This window comes from Pollachius pollachius, assembly GCF_949987615.1.
Source record: "Pollachius pollachius genome assembly, chromosome: 19".
NCBI classification, from domain to species: domain Eukaryota; kingdom Metazoa; phylum Chordata; class Actinopteri; order Gadiformes; family Gadidae; genus Pollachius; species Pollachius pollachius.
The window spans coordinates 3232199-3252198 of NC_136952.1; the positions used below are offsets into that span (position 1 = coordinate 3232199).

At 49.6% G+C, this 20000-nt stretch overlaps 1 protein-coding gene across 1 annotated transcript in view; it reads left to right on the forward strand.

The window, feature by feature from the left end:
* aatkb (apoptosis-associated tyrosine kinase b) overlaps window positions 1-20000 on the forward strand; it is a gene marked incomplete at its 5' end in the record, with an annotated part of 53491 nt that overhangs the window by 7421 nt on the left and 26070 nt on the right. The gene's annotated exons all lie outside the window — the stretch shown is intronic.

Genomic DNA, 20000 nt, shown 5'->3' on the forward strand with positions numbered 1-20000 from the left:
CACACACACACACTTCACCAAACTCTCCGACAGGCTGTAAAAGCCCTTTTCGGAACATAACATCCTTAAGGGTTTGGTGGAAGTGTAGCACGCTTCACATCTCTGAAAGGGTGCAGAACAAAACATATTGATAGGTGATTTACGTATTTATTTTATTCCTTGGCATATAAAATAATATATAATGAATTCTGCCCAAAGGTTAATGTACTTTGTGATCTGTAAGCGCTGTCTGGCTGCAACGAGTAGATGCCAATGTACTTATGACTTACAAACATGGGTTTAAATGTCAAAGATATGATGTGAAAACTCAATAGCTTGTAGAATTCCTTTAGTTCTGCTCTCCATCAGATGAAGTCTGGTACTACCTCAGCCAATCAGCAGAAGATTGAGAATACCTCAACCAATCAACACAAGGTTTTGAATACCCCTGCCAATCAGCAGGAAATTGAGAATACCTCAGCCAATCAGCAGAAGGTTAGAATGCCTCAGCCAATCCACAGGAGTCTGAGCATCCCTCAGCGAATCAACTTATATTTGAATGCAACCCAGCCAAATGAACAGAAGGTTGAGAATACCTCAGCCAATCAGCAGGAGTCTGACCACCCCCTCAACCAATCAAAAGATGGTTTAGATTACCTCAGCCAATCAACAGAAGGCTGAGCATACCTCAGCCAATCCACACAAGGCTGAGAACACCTCAGCCAATCAACAGAAGGCTGAGCACACCTCAGCCAATCAACAGAAGGCTGAGCACACCTCCGCCAATCAACAGAAGGCTGAGCATACCTCAGCCAATCAACAGAAGGGTGGATGGCTCATTGGTACGGTGACGCTCCCCTGCCAGCGGCAGAGCATCCTGACCCTGTACTGATCCCTCTCCCCGCTCCCCCGCTGTGAGACGGGGAGCAGGGAGGCGCTGGGGTCCCCCAGGGACCTCCGCAGATTCAATCCCGCCCGTTATCCGGGGGTTAGCTCCGTCTGCGCCTGCCTTTTGGGCGCCGCCCCGCACGTCGAGGAGCCAGCCTTGACATTAGGACGGAGGAGATGCACGCCCGGGAGACGGTGGTTAACGACGTTACGAGGGTTTGTGGGATACTGTACCGGCTGCCCTCCGTTCCCGCCCTCGTATCCCCTTTCAGAACGTCCTTTCAGACACGCCGCAATTATCGCGGGCGTCGTTCATCATGCGTCTGTGAGATCGATGCGGGTATCGGACATAAGTGAGGCGCACCTCTGAAAGCAATGAACGCAGAATAAATAGCACGATCTACAACAGAAAATAGGCAAAAGATGTTTAATTTTATTTATTTTTTTCGCCGCCTCCGGTTGGGCAGGAATGCCGGCGTGATAATCTCCCACACGGAGACGCTCGCAGTCTCCATAAGAAGCACTTGAGGTTCTTATAAACAAAACTTTAATCTGTTAATCCTCTCCATTGATTTTATCCGTTTCGTCGAATGTGCCACACAGGCTGCGTCTCTCTCCTGAATTAGCTTTGCTTCCAGCAGCTGCTGGTTTGATTGAGCTGTATCAGCAGCAAGGCACCCTATTGGTCTGTGGCCACACCCTTGTTTGGGCGTGGAAGCCCGCCTTGGACTGTGTGCCCTGTTCTCTGTGAGTTGGTCTTTTAGCACCATGGCTAGCGACTCAGGGACTCCAGCTCAACTGTCTGTCTGTCTGTCTGTCTGTCTGTCTGTCTGTCTGTCTGTCTGTCTGTCTGTCTGTCTGTCTGTCTGTCTGTCTGTCTGTCATTCTGTCTGTCTGTCTGTCTGTCTGTCTGTCTGTCTGTCTGTCATTCTGTCTGTCTGTCCATCTGTCCGTCAGTTGTCTGTCTGTCTGTCTGTCCATCTGTCCGTCAGTTGTCTGTCTGTCTGTCTGTCTGTCTGTCTGTCTGTCTGTGTCTGTCTGCCTGTCTGTCTGTCTGTCTGTCTGTCTGTCTGTCTGTCTGTCCCAGAGGCTTCTCAGCCTCAGTTTAGCCATTCAGATGCAGAGATGGGAGATTTCTGATAAAGATATGAAGTTGAATAAAAATTGGTTGTTTTAGGGTTTGGGTTTGGTGTTAGGGTTAGAGTTAAGTTTTAGTGCTTGCTTTTAGTGTTCGGGTTAGGAATTGTATTTAGGGTTTGCGTTTGGTGTTGGGGTTTAGGGTTAGCTTAATATTTGTTTGGTTTTAGCCATCCATCATGTCCATCCATCTGTCCAGCCATCCATCAATCTATCCATCTGTCCATCTATTATGTTGTGACTTCTTCGTATACTAGATACACTGACGCACACGTATACACACATACATGTACAAACATGAATTTTCCTTACATGTCACTTGGAGCTCTTTCACATACAAGCAAACCTCACAAACAATTTGGCCCCTCTCAAATCGCCTAGCATTTCATAGCTGGTAGTCCAGTTTCTATTTCAGCCTGTCAATACAGCAATAACACGCTGGGAGGTAAATACATTTATTGGTCTCAAAGAAAAATATATTTGCCATCAAGAGCAGGACTGGGAGATAGAACCGGCAGAAAGAGAAGGAGGCACGGGATGATAGAGAGAGAGAGAGGGAGAGAGAGAGAGAAAGAGAGAGAGAGAGAGGGAGAGAGAGAGAGAGAGAGAGAGAGGGAGACATGCAGACACAGAGAGGTTGTGAGAGCACAACCACTTGCTAATGTGTTTACACACAAGGGGCAGATTGCGCAGAGGGGCCAGGGAAGGGGGCTGCATGAGACGCATGCACACCTCTGAACAGCCTCGGATGACTGTCCAGGTCAGCACACAGCAGGGTCTCCACTCATTAACCTGCACTCCTGCTCCTCCAACATGGCCGCGTGATGCAATATGTTCACCTGTACAGAATGAGCATCTCTCTCTCTCTCTGTCTCTGTCTCTGTCTCTCTCTCTCTCTGTCTCTGTCTCTGTCTCTGTCTCTGTCCTCTCTCTGTCTCTGTCTCTCTCTCTCTCTCTCTCTCTCTCTCTCTCTCCCTCTCTCTCTCTCTCTCTCTCTCTCTCTCTCTCTCTCTCTCTCTCTCTCTCTCTCTCTTCTCTCTCTCAGTGAGTGAATGGTGTCCTGGTGTTAAAGCCCTGATTTAGTGATTCGGGAACGTTGGAGAAGCCGTTTTCACTCTCTTCAGCTGACTGCCTCCGAGTCTGGAGTCTGCCCGGGGAAGCCAGCCCCTGTATGCTTTGTGTGTGCGTGTGTGTGTGCTTGCGTGTGTATGTGTCAGTCTGTGTGTCGGTGTGTGTACGCCTGCATGCGTGTGCACATCATAATGGATGATGGGAGTGTCTGAGCAGATCCAGTGAGTGCAGGGCATGCTGGGAAACTCTCCCTGTGCTATGTTTATCTAGCGTTGGGGCTGATCATTTAACAAACTAAATGTGCCAGATGCCGTTTTTTTTCTGTTGCATGGTCTAGATTTTTTATCGCTTTGGGAATATTGTAATGCTGTCATTTAAGCTGCCAGGCTGTCAGACACACACACGCATGCACACAGACACACACACACACGTGCACACACTCACATGCAGACGCACACAAGCACATGCACACACACACACACATGCAGACGCACGTACACACACGCACACAAAGAAAAACACTAACACACACACCCACACACATAAATACATCCACGCCATGGTTCAGGCTGCAGTCTTGGGCTGCTACGTTGCATTAGACGATGTATGTAGGGCGACTTCAAGGTCTGCTGCTTCCACCAGCTCTAGCCGCGGAGCCTGCACTTCACAAAGACATGAAAGAGAAGCGGAAAATGAAGTATTCATACTGACGTCAAAGCAGAGCCAAAGATCAAATGCATCGCGCGGCATCAGAAGTGTATCAGCAATTTGTACCTGTTCAACATCGCGCAATGACACGCGAATCAGAGCGTTCTCCTGTCAGGAGATGATGAGGGAACAAAAGAAACCGTCAAGTTGAATGATCAGAGCAGCTTTGGGAGAGAGAGAGAGAGAGAGAGAGAGAGAGAGAGAGAGAGAGCGAGAGAGAGAGAGAGAGAGAAGAGAGAGAGAGAGAGAGAGAGAGAGAGAGAGAGAGAGACATAATTAATACATTCGTAGGCCTTTATTTATTTAGTTTGTGTGTGATATGGGTGTGTGTGCGTGCGTGCGTGCGTGCGTGGTCGCGTGCGTGTGTGTGTGTGCGCCTTTGTGTGCATGCGAGTGAGTGAGTGAGTGCATAGGAATGTTCGTCAGTAACAGAGTCGAAGAAACCAGAGTTGAAAATCCTGGAAAGCGCATCAACAACCAAAACATCTGAAGGCGAATCGGTTCGATTGCACTCCCCCCCCCCCCACGAGTTGGGCTGTGTGTGCGAGCACGACGCCTGGCCACGCAGCACGCCTGAGGCTTCATTGCATCATGGTGTCAGCATCGTTGTGGGAGCTGGGTGTGAGACAGTGAGGAATGACCCTGTGTGAGTGGGAGTGTGTGCGTGTGTGTGTGTGTGTGTGTGGGGGTGTGTCTGCGCGTGTGTGTGTGTGTGTGTGTGTGCGTGTGTGTGTGTGTGTGTGTGTGTGAGGGTGTGGGTGCGAATGTGTGTAAGTGTGAGTGTGAGTTTGTAAGTGTGTGTGGGTTGAATTGGCACTTGGACAAAAGCAGGTAAGATTCCAGTATCTTTGCTGAACAGAAACCCTAATTATGCAACTTTTGTTTCAGTCGTATTCTCGTCTTCCCTAAAACCACGCGTTGGCGGAAGGACAACAGACCTTCTCACAAACGTTTTTCCAAACACGTTAACCCTCTGACCCGTCAAGCACAGTTCTGCCAGTCAACCGCCACATGTTGGAAACAAAGAGAGGCTGAGGTACCGTGTCTCCATGGCAACAGCGCTTAGAAACGGCTCTTCCCCGTCCTGGGATTGGCTGAGAGATGGGTTTGTCTGTGGATGTCCGCCCTCCGAGGACGTAACCAAGATTAGACCACGCCCGCCCCCCCCCCCCCCCGATCAATAATTGAAACGATGCGTATGAAGCAGTATTTTGGAAGATGATTCATAGGGGAGAAATTTACTGGAATGAAATGGGGAGGGTGATGTGAGGGATATGGGATATGAGGGGGAGGCGGGGGGGAAGGAGAGAGATATTAGAGAGAGATACGAGGTTGAGAGGAGATACATGGGAGAGAAGAGAGAAAGAGGAGATAAAAGAGAGAGGGGAGAGAGGAGATTTAAGAGAAAGGGAGAGAGAGAGGGGAGAGAGGAGATTTAAGAAAGAGGAGATACATTTGAGAGAATAAGGAAAGAGGAGAGAGGGAAGAGATTTAAGAGAGAGCAAGAGAGGAGAGAGAAAGTAGATCGAGAGAGAGAGAGAGAGAGAGTGAGAGAGAGAAAGAGAGAGAGCGAGATAGAGAGAGAGAGAGAGAGTGAGATAGAGAGCGAGAGAGAGAGAGGGAGAGAGCTATGAACAGGTAGTAAAGTCACCAGGGCGACTTGCTGCAGAAAACAAGAGCTGAGGACGCAGGGTGAGGGAGGGACAGAGAGAAGAAAGTGTGGGAAAGAGAGAGAGCTTTCTCTGGGAAACAATACGGAAATCAAAGGCGGAGACGATGAGTAAACGGCGTGAGCATTGAGTGGAAACACACACACACACACACACACCAAAATACACCTAAACACCTACGCACAAACACGCATACACACAGCCTCGCAGTCTGTGATGTTTAAAAAGAGCAGGGTTTGCTCCGCTCCAGCGAGTCCCATCTACAGAAAGACATACATCACACACGATACAGCAGGGATGTCCCCACACACACACACACACGCATACACGCATGCACACGCACACACACACAAACACACACACTGCGCTTCGATGAGTCCCATCTACAGAAAGCCATACATCACACACGATACAGCAGGGACATACTCACAGTCACACACGCACACACACACACACACACACACACACACACACACACACACACACACACACACACACACACACACACACACACACAAAGCTTACCAGTGCACATTCAGTAAACAGTGTGTGTGCTCACAGGCGCAGCGCTTTCGTTTGGGAATGCATGTGCCTTAGTTTGTGATGGGAGAACTTTACTGTATGTTTAAAGGGAATATAATTATGATAAACATAAAGAAAGTATGATCATTACCTTTTCTATATTCTATATGAATGAAAATAAGTGTGGATTAACGCTCACCTATATATATAGATATAGATGTAGATAGATATTTAAATACTGTATATGGGTTTTGGATGTTTATAACGCTAACAGAGATGGATTCTCAGGAACCACTTTTTGAGAGGGACAGGTTCCAAACAGCGGTCTACACTGGAGGACCGGCACAGAGGACCCTCTCTAATGGTCTCTGTATCTGTTGATTGGGTCTAGACCGAATGGCGTGAGCTAAACCAGGAGGATGGCTCAGCCTCTGCTGATTGACGTTAGAGGAGAAGGGTGTCCTTGTATTGCACCATACCACTAACCCTTATAGTTTTAGTGTCCATTATAGTTTTTGGCAACCTCACCTGTGCACACATGTGCTTGAACATTCCCTACTCTGACGGAGCTCTGACGTTTGACAGTATAAGGAACTCTTTAAATCTGTGTTCATGGCTCATTCTGCCAGAGAAGAGACGTAATGTGCTGTATTCTGAAACTACTGTGTGATTGTTTGTGTTCAGGAGTCTCATTGGTCCTTGACGCAGTATCTCATGAAGAATTGTCTCCTGATCCCTTTCCTTGTTAGCGTTTAAGTGTTGTACTTTCCACGGCAGTGTGGTGCGTGTGTGTTTTTGTATCTGTACTGTGTATTCAGCTGCGCATCAGCAATATCTTTAACATAGTGTGTGTGTGCGTGCGTGCGTGCGTGCGTGTGTGTGTGTGTGTGTGTGTAAACTGCACAGCGCTGCATAATACCCCATCTCTCTCTGGGATGCCCTGTGTTTACTCAGGACTCGTTCAGTTACTCTACCTACCCACTGCACGCACACACACACACACGCGCACACACACACACACACACACACACACACACACACACACACACACACATATACACACATATACACACGCACACACATACATATGCACGCACACACACACAAACATACACACATATACACACGCATAAACATACGCACGCACACACACACACACACACACACACACACACACACACACACACACACACACACACACACACAATAGCCAACACATCTACTGCAGCCCATCAAGCCCCCGTTGTCCTCGTCCAGCCTGATTGGCTCTCGCGGGGATTGTGTGGTCACGTGAGCGCCATTAACCACAACATGTGACGCGCCGGGTACTCAGACGATGGCCGTTAGATAATGTAGGAGGACGATGATAATGGTGACGATGTCATATAACATTAGTTAGCCAGTTATTAAAGTGATCCGCTGCTTTCAAAAAGCTCTGACAGGCTGAGGATTGTTTCCACATCATCTGTTTGGTCTTGACATGTTTCCACAGACGTGACGTTAATGTGTCTATTAGGCCGCTATTCCCCGCGCCTCAGTGCCTGCCACTGATTACAGCGTAACAGGGTAATGTGTTGATGGACATTATGCAGGCCGAGGGCTCATTACCATGTGCTCGTGAGATCAGAGTCATTGCCTGCGTGAAGGAGATGTCAATCTTATTGTTAATAGTACAAGCCTCATGTTAGTATTATTGATGGATGTCACCTTCCTATCTTCTCACACACAATCCTGTACATGAGACACACGCACACTGACGGACGGACGGACGGACGGACGGACGGACGGACGGACGGACGGACGGACGGACGGACGGACGGACAGACAGACAGAGGGACACGCACAGACAAACACAGAGCGACACAGACATACAGACAGACACACACACACACACACACACACACATAGACAGAGAGCGACACATACAGACAGACAGACGGACAGACACACAGACAAACAGACACACACACACACACTCAGCCATGCCTACATGCCCTCATCCACTCCATACTACTCCTGTTTTGACCAAGTGAGAAACACAGCCACAGTCCCGAACCATTTCCGTTCCCTCATTCTGCTTACATCCCATCTTCTGCCCGGTGTCCTTTCAAACAAAGGCTCAAAGTGTCGCAGCAGCACAGGAAGCGACACCCTCCTCTTCAGCAGCCCAAGACACACAAGTCCTCTCCCTCGTTTGAGGTTCCACCACGGGGCATTTCCTCTGATGATGACAAGCTAAACGGCCCACCTTCAGCGGGCAGGAAACAGGCGTTTAGGCGCACCGGAGAGACGATTGATCTCTTTGACACCTCCACCTGTCACTGTTGGTCACTGGCAGACGCAAGGACCCATTTTCAAGAGCAAGAAGAAACTCAAACACACACGCACACACACACTCACTCACTCACTCACTCACTCACTCACTCACTCACTCACTCACTCACTCACTCACTCACTCACTCACTCACTCACAGCAGTGCTTACCTGTGCACATTCAGTAAACAGTTAGTGTGTGCATGTTCATGCTAGTCTGTGCATGTGCATTCACTACGCACACACACTTACTCACACACACTCACACACACACATACACAAACACATACACACACACACACTCTCGCACTCACTCACTCACTCACTCACTCACTCACTCACTCACTCACTCACTCACTCACTCACTCACTCACTCACACACTCACACACACATAGTGCTTACCAGTGCACATTTAGTAAACAGTTAGTGTGTGCATGCCTGTGCGTGTACATGTGCATGTGCGCAGGGCCGTCGGACTGCGGGGGAAAGGTGGACAGTTGTGGGGGGGTTAGAGTAACTAACCCTTCAAAAAAAGTTTTTTACTTCTTTTGAATTTTCTACCACCCCCTAGTGGTAGGAGTCGCACATTGCTGCCAGGCCACGCCCCCCCCCCCCCCCATCAACAATTCAGCGCAGGGGGCTGGATTCGGGGGGGGCCCATCAGTACCACTTGTATACAGGGCCCAGAATTTGGTGCTACGGCCCTGCATGTGCGTTCATTACGCATCGCTACCTGGATCCACCGTGCACCTTCTGTGTTTGGATGTCCCTGGCAGATCACAGGCGAGAGCAGAGCTGCTGACTCCAGCTGGGGTCTGTCCGGATTAGGGGGTCTACGGTGCGCACTAACGACTCACCGTGTCCACCACATGTCCACCGTGCCTGGCTGCTGCTCCCTTGGCTGGCCGTCCAAGGTGTGGCGGGATCCAGACAACCAGAGAAGCCTTCACTGGTCGCATGACCGCAGAGATCAGCAGGCTAGCAGGGCCGGGTTAGCTCGGAAAGGTAGCGCGGGTTTGCTGGTAACTGGAAGATTGCTAGTTCGATCCCTGGCCCCTCCCAGCGTCGATGATGTACATGAGCAATTAGGGTTAATTGCTACTGACGAGCTGGCTGTAGCCTCGCATGGTTGACTTTTACCATTACGTTTAGATTTAGGGCATTTAGCAGAATTTGCTAAATGCCCTAAATCTAAACGTAATGGTAGGTCTCGGTCAGTTGCTGGTTGAAAACCCTCTCTCTGTACTATGCACGGTGCTGTCGCCTCTAGGGCAGAGCGAGGAATGTTTTAATCGTTGGACGAGTGCAGGATAGGAGGTTGGTTTTCTGGTGAGCAAATAAAAGAACAGTGTGTTAAAGAGGAGAGTTGGGGGACGCTAACACTCACAGGCACAACTTTTCGCTAACGGAAAACTCAGGCAGCAGCCCAACCTGGAGCGCTCTGTGGTCAGCACAAAACGGGGTTTGGGAGACGGAGGAGGGTGTAAGGTTCCCGGCTCGGTACGTTTTCTGCCGACTAGAAACACTGTCTTCCTCTCTCTCTCTGGGGAATGGTGTTCCTGGGTGAGCTGTCCTGAATCACAGCCCCAACCCCCACCCAGGAACACTCACACTCACTCTCACACCCCCATCCGTCCTCCTGTAATTGGGTAAGAGTAACACACGCTTGGCTGCCCTCGAAAGAGTTGAAAAGGTACCCGAGTCCTCATCCAACACCTCAGCTTCCATCGCAGCCAACGCACCCTGAATCCCTAATCCCGCCGGCCGTGTGCGCGCCCCTCTCTCCTTTCCGACGAAGATCATGGCCGGACGCCCGAGATCCGGGATGAGATTGGTGTGTTTCAGATCTCTCTCGGACTCCGCGGGGGTCCGGCAGAACGATCTCAGCAGGGGTTTAGCTGCCAAATGGTGTAAGGCGACTAGAGCCAAAAAGCTGCAACCAAACACGGAATTAATCAGAGATGAAAGATAGAGCAGGCGTTGCTGCTTGTTCAGAGTCGTGTAGCCGAACTCTAATGAGTTCCTGGTCTGACCGGGGGGGGGGGGGGGGGGGGGGAGTGGGGCCTCTGCGCAGGTGTTGTTTGGTGTTGTTTTCCAAAGCCAGCATTTACATTTAGGGCATTTAGCAGACGCTTTTATCCAAAGCAGCGGTTCTACACACATTCCCACACCGACGGTGGCGTCAATCACGCAAGGCGACAGCTGGCTGGTCAGGAGCAGTAAGGGTTAGGGGTCTCGCTCAGGGACACCTCAACACTCATCAAGGAAGAGCCGGGGATCAAACTAGCAACCTCTCCGGTAACAAGTCAACCTGCTCTACCTCCTGAGCTAAACCGGCCCCAGCAGTCGTTGAGTAGCGCTCGTTAGCGCGCGGCGACGGGGACGGGGGGGACGGGGGGGACGGGGACGGGGGGGACGGGGACGGGGGATGCGGTTTGTTGGTTTCCTTTGTGTGGTGGTCTGTGAGGGGTGCCTCGGGGAGGCAGAGGTGGTCCGACTCTGCCTCCTGACTCTGGAGTGGAATAGTAAGTGTGTTCCGGGCTCGGCAAGACCGGACGTTCTGGTTGTTTTGTGCGCTGGGACTCGTGGACCACGGGCGGCGAGGTTGAGTTTCTGGGTCTCTCTCTCCAAAGCTGGCAAACTCGAGGTCCGTGAGCGACTGGAGGTCATGCGAATGAATCGGACCAGAGACGGTGGAGGGGAGACCGTCGCCATGGAAACGGGTCGAATTAATCCATCTATTTTAGTTTTTTTTTTTTTTTTCCCGGAACGTGTTCCTGGGTCCACCACGAAAACCCACCGTGACGACCTGCAAGGGGAAGGGTGGGGGGGGGGGGAGGGGGGTCTGCGGTTGTGTTATTGATGTTTGGAATCATGTGGTGTTTATTTCACGACAAAAAACGTTAACGTTTTACTGAAATTAGAATCTTGATGTTTTAGGCTTGTTGTACAATCGATAATGTCAACCTCTATGAGGGTCTCTCTTTTTGCCGGTAGCTATTCCTAATTGCCGGTTTTCGTTCTGTCGCCGTGCATCCTTCCTGTCCTCCAGCCCTGTTCCTCCTGAACAGGAAGTGCTAGAGGAACCGAGTGTTTAACGATGCCAGCACTCCTCCCCTCGTTAGCGTGGCCTGCTCCGAGCATCCCTGCCTCTCTGTCCCTGCTTCAGCTCAGGCAGTCACACACACACACACACACACACACACACACACACACACACACACACACACACACACACACACACACACACACACACACACACACACACACACACACACACACACACACACACACACACGCACGCACGCACATACATATGCACTGACGCACGAGCGCAAGCAAGCATGCACGCATGCAAACACAAACCAAACACACATACATCCATGCCCACATCCATGTTCGCACACACGGACGGATGCACGTACACACCTCCAACACACACACACACACACACACACACACACACACACACACACACACACACACACACACACACACACACACACACACACACGTCAGCCTTTACTGTCCCTGTCCTTGAGGTCAATGTCCCTGTCCTTGAGGTCATCACCAACACCACAAACAGGGACACACACATTCATTCACACACATTCATTCACACACACACACACACACACACACACACACACACACACACACACACACACACACACGCACGAGCACACGCAAACACACACACACAAACAGGTACACACAAACAGACACACACACACAAACAGACACACAGGTACACACACAAACACACACACACACACAGACACACACACACACACACACACACACACGTCAGCCCAAACTGTCCCTGTCCTTGAGGTCATCCCCATCCATCACTCATCGGTGACGTCACTTCCCCCAACGCAGACACCTGACACCCCCGTGACACACACATGCCCCCGCCTCAAGTTATTCTGCAGAACTACTACACTGCTACGGTACACACTGGAGGACTGACGGACTATTTGTATGTGGCGTCCCTTTCCCCGAAAACACACACCTTGACCCCACCATTTGAAAAATCCATGGATTGTCTTTGAACATCAATATCATTTAGAGATGATTGTGGATGGTGACTCACTCCGGGGTAAATTTCCCTTGAGTCATCCTTGTTTTTAGAATGGGTACCCCCAGTCCGTTCTGCCGGCAGTTTGAGTTCGCCCTGCAGAAGGGTCTGGAGAAGGGCAATACATTTCTTTCTGCTTCCGATACGTTTTTGCGGGAGCCAATCATCAAGCTGGCTTCCACCCCTGGCGTGCTATTGGCTGGTTTAACACAGGGACGCCGGTGGAGCGACGGCAAGCAGCCAATTGCGTACAGAGTCGGTTGAACTAGGCCCGTTGATCACGCGTCTTGTGCTGAAGAAAATGACAGCAGCTTCCCCAGACCAACTTGCAATCTACGATGGATCTTGGTCTAGCAACAGCCAGGCTACCTTGTTTTGGTATCGAGCGCAAATGTTGGCAAGATTCACAGATGATAATGCGGGCTCTGGTCTGGATGCTAGCAACACAGTCAGTCACCCGCTGTGATGCTAGCATGAGAATCACCCTCTGTGATGCTTGCATGACAGCTAACCACAGTGATGCTAACCTGTCAGGCAACCGTTGTGATGCTAGCATGACAGCACCACTCTTTGATGATGCTAGCACGACAGCCACCCGTAGTTATGCTTGCGTGACAGTCAACTGCTGTTTTGCTAGCATAACAGCCACCCATGCACGAGAGTCGCCTGTTGTGGTACTTGTATAACAGCCACTCGATGTGTTGCTGGAATGGCCGTCGACCGCTATGATGCTAGCATGAGGGCTTCAGTCAAAATAGCCATCCAATGACGAGGGAGGAGGTAGGAAACAGTTGCATTGCTCAGCGATCCAAATAATGGATTCTCTTTTACAAAGCCCTTTTTTAGGGTCTCTCTCATTCTTTCAATATATATTTTTAGTACCGTATATATCCTTGGGGTGTTATTTTGAGACGCTTTGAGTGGGCAGTGCAGGGCCTTTATGATGCATCTGATACAGCCGATCAACAGCTTATAAATCTACAGAGCTCTGCAGTGCATTTTGCACTGTACGTGCACGCGTGTACACGTGCACGTACAGTGCAAAATGTGTGCGTGTGAGTTTGTGCACGCATGCACGTTTGTGCCCGCATGCCCGTGGATCACCCCTGGGGATAAGGTTTTTCTACCGAAGGAGGGCGTGTATTTTCTATATCTGGCGCGGACCTCTGGATAGAGGTTGTGGTATCACGCTATGTTATGACACAACCACACAGATGCACAGCTACAGGCGCAAGCAACACCTTCTTCATGCTGGGCAGGGACACCGTCGGGTCAACGCCGAATCAGGAGTTTGGCGCTCTCGCTCAACCATAGCTGTTTGCTCAAACTGTTATACTCAAACAGTATAACCTCCTGTAGTAAATAAACATTATTATGTTGAGGATTCAAGATTCAAATACCATAAGTGCACATTGTTTCTGCCTCTAGAATTTAATAATATGTCTTCATTATTTAAAGACAGAGTGATTCCGGTGTAAACGGAGGCAGGTTATTAGGGAGCAGGGAGGTGTCAGTCATCTTGCTCCAGTCTTGGAGACATTGAGTTTCGAACCCAGAACCTCACGACAGAGCTACAACCAGCCTAGCCACTGGTTGAACCTCTGATTCGCATAGAACTGGATGATCGCAGTCAGGCTTGTTGAGGTCTTACTTGAGAATACAATGAAGGGAATAGCACCCTGAAAGAGCTTTTGGAGAATATGAACATCTGAAGACTAAGGATATTCACTCAGGGGAGGGTGAGAACGGTGGGGAGCTCGCGCTTTGTTATGTTTCTCCTCTCTCTCTCTCTCTCTCTCTCTCTCTCTCTCTCTCTCTCTCATCCTTCTCAGCATTAAGTCGTCCAAAAAAAATGTTTCATGCTTGGTGTCTCGAAGAAGCTCAAAATGTCTGCCGCTTCTGAGCAATAGTGCGGTGAGAGGAGTACAGAGAGGACGGAACAATGGCCCCTGTGTGGGTTGTGTTTTGTTGTGTTGTGTTTTGTTGTTCTTTTAGTGGCGATAGTCAGGCTGAGTGTAACAACCTTCATTTGGCTGGGGAAAACTTCAGAGCAGGTCTGATTACAGTCAGGACGGGGGGGGGAGGGAGGGAGGGAGAGAGAGAGAGAGAGAGAGAGAGAGAGAGAGAGAGAGAGACCCATGGCTTCATTAAGATGTTGGAGTCAATTCCAATTGATTTGGCACAGCTAGCCAGCATTGGTGGAACCAATAGAGGAAGGTGTGTGTGTGCGTGTGTGTGTGTGTGTGGTGTGTGTGTGTGTGTGTGTGAGAGAGCGAGCGAGCGTGCGTGCGTGCATGAGTGCGTGAGCAAGCAAGAGAGAAAGACATATAGACAGACTAGAGAGTGAGAGAGTTAAGAGAGAGAGAGAGATTAGTGTTGAGTGAGAGAGAGAGAAAGAATGAGAGAGAGAGAGTTGTTGAGTGAGAAGAGAGAGGAAAAGAGAGAGGTGTTCAGTGAGTGAGCGAGAGAGGTGTTGAGTGAGAGAGAGAGAGAGAGGTGTTCAGTTAGATAAAGAGAGAGAGGTGTTGAGTGTGTGTGTGTGTGAGAGAGAGAGAATTAATGAGAGAGAGTTTTTGAGAGAGAGAGAGGGAGGGAGAGAGGGAGAGAGAGAGAGAGGTGTTGAGTAAGTATGCTGCAGTGCACCAGTCAATAATCATTAGCAGATTGATGGCCACGTCAACCTGTTACAGACGGTGATGAATGGGATGGAGAGAACACGGCCATTACTGGACAACCGGTATCTGGTTGACCCGACCCACACACTCAAACACACGTTCAGCGCCTCCATTATCCCTCCTCTTCCTCCTCCTCCTCCTCCTGCTCAATGTCTCCTTTAGGACGTGTTGCTCGCTGCTTTCCCCCTGCTGCTCTCTCTCTCTCTCCTTACTGCTCTCGCTCTCCTTACTGCTCTTTCTCTCTCCTTACTGCTCTTTCTCTCTCCTTACTGCTCTCTCTCTCTCCTTACTGCTCTCGCTCTCTCCTTACTGCTCTCGCTCTCCTTACTGCTCTTTCTCTCTCCTTACTGCTCTCTCTCTCTCCTTACTGCTCTCTCTCTCTCCTTACTGCTCTCTCTCTCTCCTTACTGCTCTCTCTCTCTCCTTACTGCTCTCTCTCTCTCCTTACTGCTCTCTCTCTCTCCTTACTGCTCTCTCCCCTTACTGCTCTCTCCCCTTACTGCTCTCTCTCCTTACTGCTCTCTCTCTCTCCTTACTGCTCACTCTCTCTCTCTCTCTCTCCTTACTGCTCTCTCTCTCTCCTTACTGCTCTCTCTCTCTCCTTACTGCTCTCTCTCTCTCCTTACTGCTCTCTCCCCTTACTGCTCTCTCCCCTTACCGCTCTCTCCCCTTACTGCTCCCTCTCTCGTCCACCTGGAACCCGGCCACTCCTCTTCACATGGCGGCTGTCCCACGCACGGAGCCTACTCACTCAGAGTTCTCCGCCAACAGATCTGTTCTAATGAGCTGGTCCTCCTGTTGTCAGTTTTGTCATCAGTGGTATCACTCTCTCCCCTTTGATTCTCGCCGGTGAACCCTTCTTCTTTGTCTCTTTCGTCTTTTGAATCGTGTGTCTGACGTTACAAGGAGTCTATGGGTGCTAAGACAAGTCTGATATAGATCCAATGCATTATGATTATTGTTATGGTTATGATTTTGATTATAAGTGTGATATGAACCTGCCGAAACAGTCTATCCATCCTCAGTTTAACCCGTAAGCAACGTTAAGCAGCACAAAATGCTGTACATCATGCTAAAGAAAGAGTGCTGATGCATGACCGCCACCATTTTGGAAGGATCTTTTTTTCCTTTTCTTTTTTTTCCTTTGTTCAATCAGGTAAAAGATTGTTTGAGATAAAAATCTATTTTACAAGGGAGACCTGGTCAAGAGGGCAGCATAGAGCAGACAACAAATAAATGTTTCATACAAACAAAACACGCAATTGACAGACAACTTAACGACAGTTTTGGGATTTCAAGTAAGGAATTATACACAGGTACAATGTCCAATATTTCCACATACTAAGTCCTAAAGTAATGAGCCAAAGGCAATAGTGTTAGTTGTTATGTTCGTAGTAATGTTCTTTTGTCGTTGTTTAGTAGCTCAACGTGAAATGGTTTGAGTATGGGGAGACATTGTGTTAAAAGCTGCCATGGTGTTTCTCGTGCGAGACATGGCAAAACAAAGTTTTCATGAGACTTAAGTTACGGTATATTTATGATGATTTAGGATTTGACAGTAATAACACTCTCTTGAGTCCTCGCAAAATGGCAGTGTCGGCAACAAAAAAAGTCCCATGATGCATTCTGATGGACAAGCCCTTCACAAGTATTTTGGGGCAAGATCAACAGGCTTCACACCGCAATGCCAACCCCCAGGGAAAGAGGAGCAGAGAGGAGCACAGCAAAAGGGGAGCAGGAGGGGAAGAGGAGGGGAGGAGGAGGAGGGGGAAGGAGCAGGAGGGGGAGGGGAGGAGGAGTGGAGAAGGATGGGAGGAGCCGGAGGAGGAGGGGAGGGGGAGGAGGAGGAGAGGGGGAGGAGAGGGGGAAGAGGAGGAGGAGGAGGAGTGGGGGAGGAGGAGGAGAGGGGGAGGAGGAGGAGAGGGGGAGGAGGAGTGAGAGGAGGAGGAGGAGTGGGAGGAGGAGGAGAGGGGGAGGAGAGGGGGAGGAGGAGGAGGAGGAGGAGGAGAGGGGGAGGAGGAGGGGGAGGAGGAGTGGGAGGGGCAGGAGGAGGAGGGGGGGAGGAGGAGTGGGAGGGGGAGGAGGAGGAGGAGGGGAGGAGGAAGAGAAGGACAAGTGGGGGAGAAGGAGGGGAGGAGAAGGAGGGGGGAGGAGGAGGGGGGGAGGGGAGGAGGAGGAGGGGAGGGGGAGGAGAGGTGGGGGGAGATAACGAAAACAAGGTTAATCACAAGGTTGACTAACGATGAAAAGGCTACGAATCAAAAGGCCATGCTAATAGCTGCTCGCTACGGCTGGTGAGCCGGTTGGAACTGGTTCCCCAAAGAGCGGCGCTTTGGTTTCCATGTGTACATGGACGGGGGGCGTACGCCTTGCGCGCTATCAATATTTACGCTGCGCTGGTCGTCCCGGTGTGTGTGTGTGAGTGTGTGCGCATATGTTTTTGTGTGTTTGTGTGTGTGTGTGTGTGTGTGTGTGTGTGTTCTTGTGTGTGTGTGTGTGTGTGTGTGTGTGTGTGGGGGTGGGGGGGGTTATCAAGCTCCACAACAGGTACACAGAGGTATGTAACCGAACCCCTAATCCTCTCAAATTAAAAAGTAATCAGACCTAATTAAAAACACACAGATCTGACGAGCTAACCGCATCGGTAGCTCCTCCCCCTCCCACCTTCGGCAAACAGATAAAAAACTGCATGATAACAATAAACAATGTAATAACACTCTCACTCTCTCACTCTCTCTCTCTCTCCCCCCTCTCTCTCTCACTCTCCCTCACTCTCTCACCATCTCTCTCTCTCGCTCTCCTCCTTTCTCTCTCCTCTCTCTCTTTCACCATCTCTCTCTCTTCCCCCCCCGCTCTCTCTCTCACCCCCCCCTCTCTCTCGCTCTCTCTCTCTCCCCCCCCTCTCTCTCTCTCTCCCTCTCTCTCTCTCACTCTCCCTCACTCTCTCACCATCTCTCTCTCTCGCTCTCCTCCTTTCTCTCTCCTCTCTCTCTTTCACCATCTCTCTCTCTTCCCCCCCCCGCTCTCTCTCTCTCACCCCCCCTCTCTCTCTCGCTCTCTCTCTCTCACCCCCCCCCTCTCTTTCTCCCCCTCTCTCTCTCTCTCTCTCTCTCTCTCTCTCTCTCTAAGACTCTAAGATCTTGATATTCACTCAGCTTTCAGAGGATCATCCCAAACTGGCAAACTGGCTGTGTGTTTTCATGCACAGGCTTATGTGTGCATGTGTGTGTGTGCGTGTGTGTGTGTGTGTGTGTACTTCTGCATGTGTGTGTGTTGTTTTAGTGCGGTATAGTTGGAATGGGTCAACGTGAGGAATCGGAATGGCTATAACACTTTCTCAACAGAGCTGCCTCTCCTTTCCGTTTCCATGGTTACCGCAAATGCGTTGCACCCCCCCCCCCACACACACACACACACACACACCCCACCCTCTAAGCTCCTGTAGCAGCGAGACGGTATCAATGCTGATCTCTGATGGGGCAGCCAGCTCGGTACTGCCAGCCTCCGAGATGAACCAACAACCAAGTTTGTCCAACGAAAAAGCCAATGAAATAAGCAAAATATCAGAAACAAGTATAATTTCTAAGGTCTTTGTAAAAGATTGCATATGTATAGGGTATGATATTTTTCGATTACAATAGAGTGGTTCTAGAGTCAACGCACACACACCGTCAAAAGGGGTTCATGTGGAACTTTGTGGCGTTTTCAGGAATATTAACAAAAGGGCAATTCTGCTTATTTCTCCTCGTTAAGACAAATCAATCTCAGTCCAACTGAGTGAGAGTCAGGGCTCCTGACTCTCACTCAGGAGAACTGTAGCTCAAACAAGAGGGCCTGTTTGGCTCCCAGCTGTGATTCAATGTACAAGACCCAGTCTGTGCCATGCATAATTGATAGCCTATTTCATCGCTCTGCAATATTAATGAAGTTTGTTTTCAAAATATTTTCACTAACTCTATTTCTACCTCTGGACGCCTGACTGGAATTGCACTTATTCCATTACGCCTTCCTCTCAGCAACATGCGTCTTCGTTTAAAACGCCATTAATTCTTCTTTACCAATTCCCTAACCGCATCTCTGTTTCCAGCGAGCTTTCTAACCTGACAACCTTCATCATACCTCTGTAACGTTATTACTATTTAATGTTATTAATATTTAATAAAATACATTACAATCAAAAATTCATTAATACATTTGAATGCATCAGATTTTGAATCGAATATATGATATAGGCCTATACGTATTTCTATTTATTTTTATTTTGTACAGGTATTTTAGAGGTATTTTCACCAAAAGCCAAAACCCAGTTACCCCAAATTCATCTTGATCACTACGACTGATTTGAATAGCTGAGCTGATTTGATCGAGCTCACCCAGCGGAGCAGCACCCCTTAAATCCCTGATCTTAATTATCCATTCAGCCCCACAATGACGAGAAGGACAAAGCGTCTGCCAGGTCTGATTATCTATAACCTCTTCAACTGCAGTCGAACACAGGAAACAGGAAGTAAGCGTGCCCTGTACAAGTCCCTAAATTGCCAGCCTGAGTTTAAAATAGTACCCTCTCCTCGCGACGGCTGAGGAACCAGCCGCCATCGACGGCTTGATGTTGCATAATAGATGAAGAGCTCTGGAGGAACGCGGTATTTACATCTCGTCACAGACTCGGGATGAGAGAGAGTCTGCCTCCTGAGTGCCTCCAACGCTTCGTCGCGCCGTGATTCAATCGTGTCATTGTTTTTCGTGCTAATCGTTTCACGTACTGCACGTGGATTCGGTGCGAGGGCACCCGCGCACGTGTTCTCGTCATGCCAGGAGGAGCTCTGATGTTATTGGTGTTTTGTTACGTGGCGACTGAATTTGAATCATTGGGACTGAGGGTTCTGCTGCTGTCGCCATAAAGTCGACTCGGGGGTAGTATCACTGGTAGTATCACTCTCCCCCCTTTGAATCTC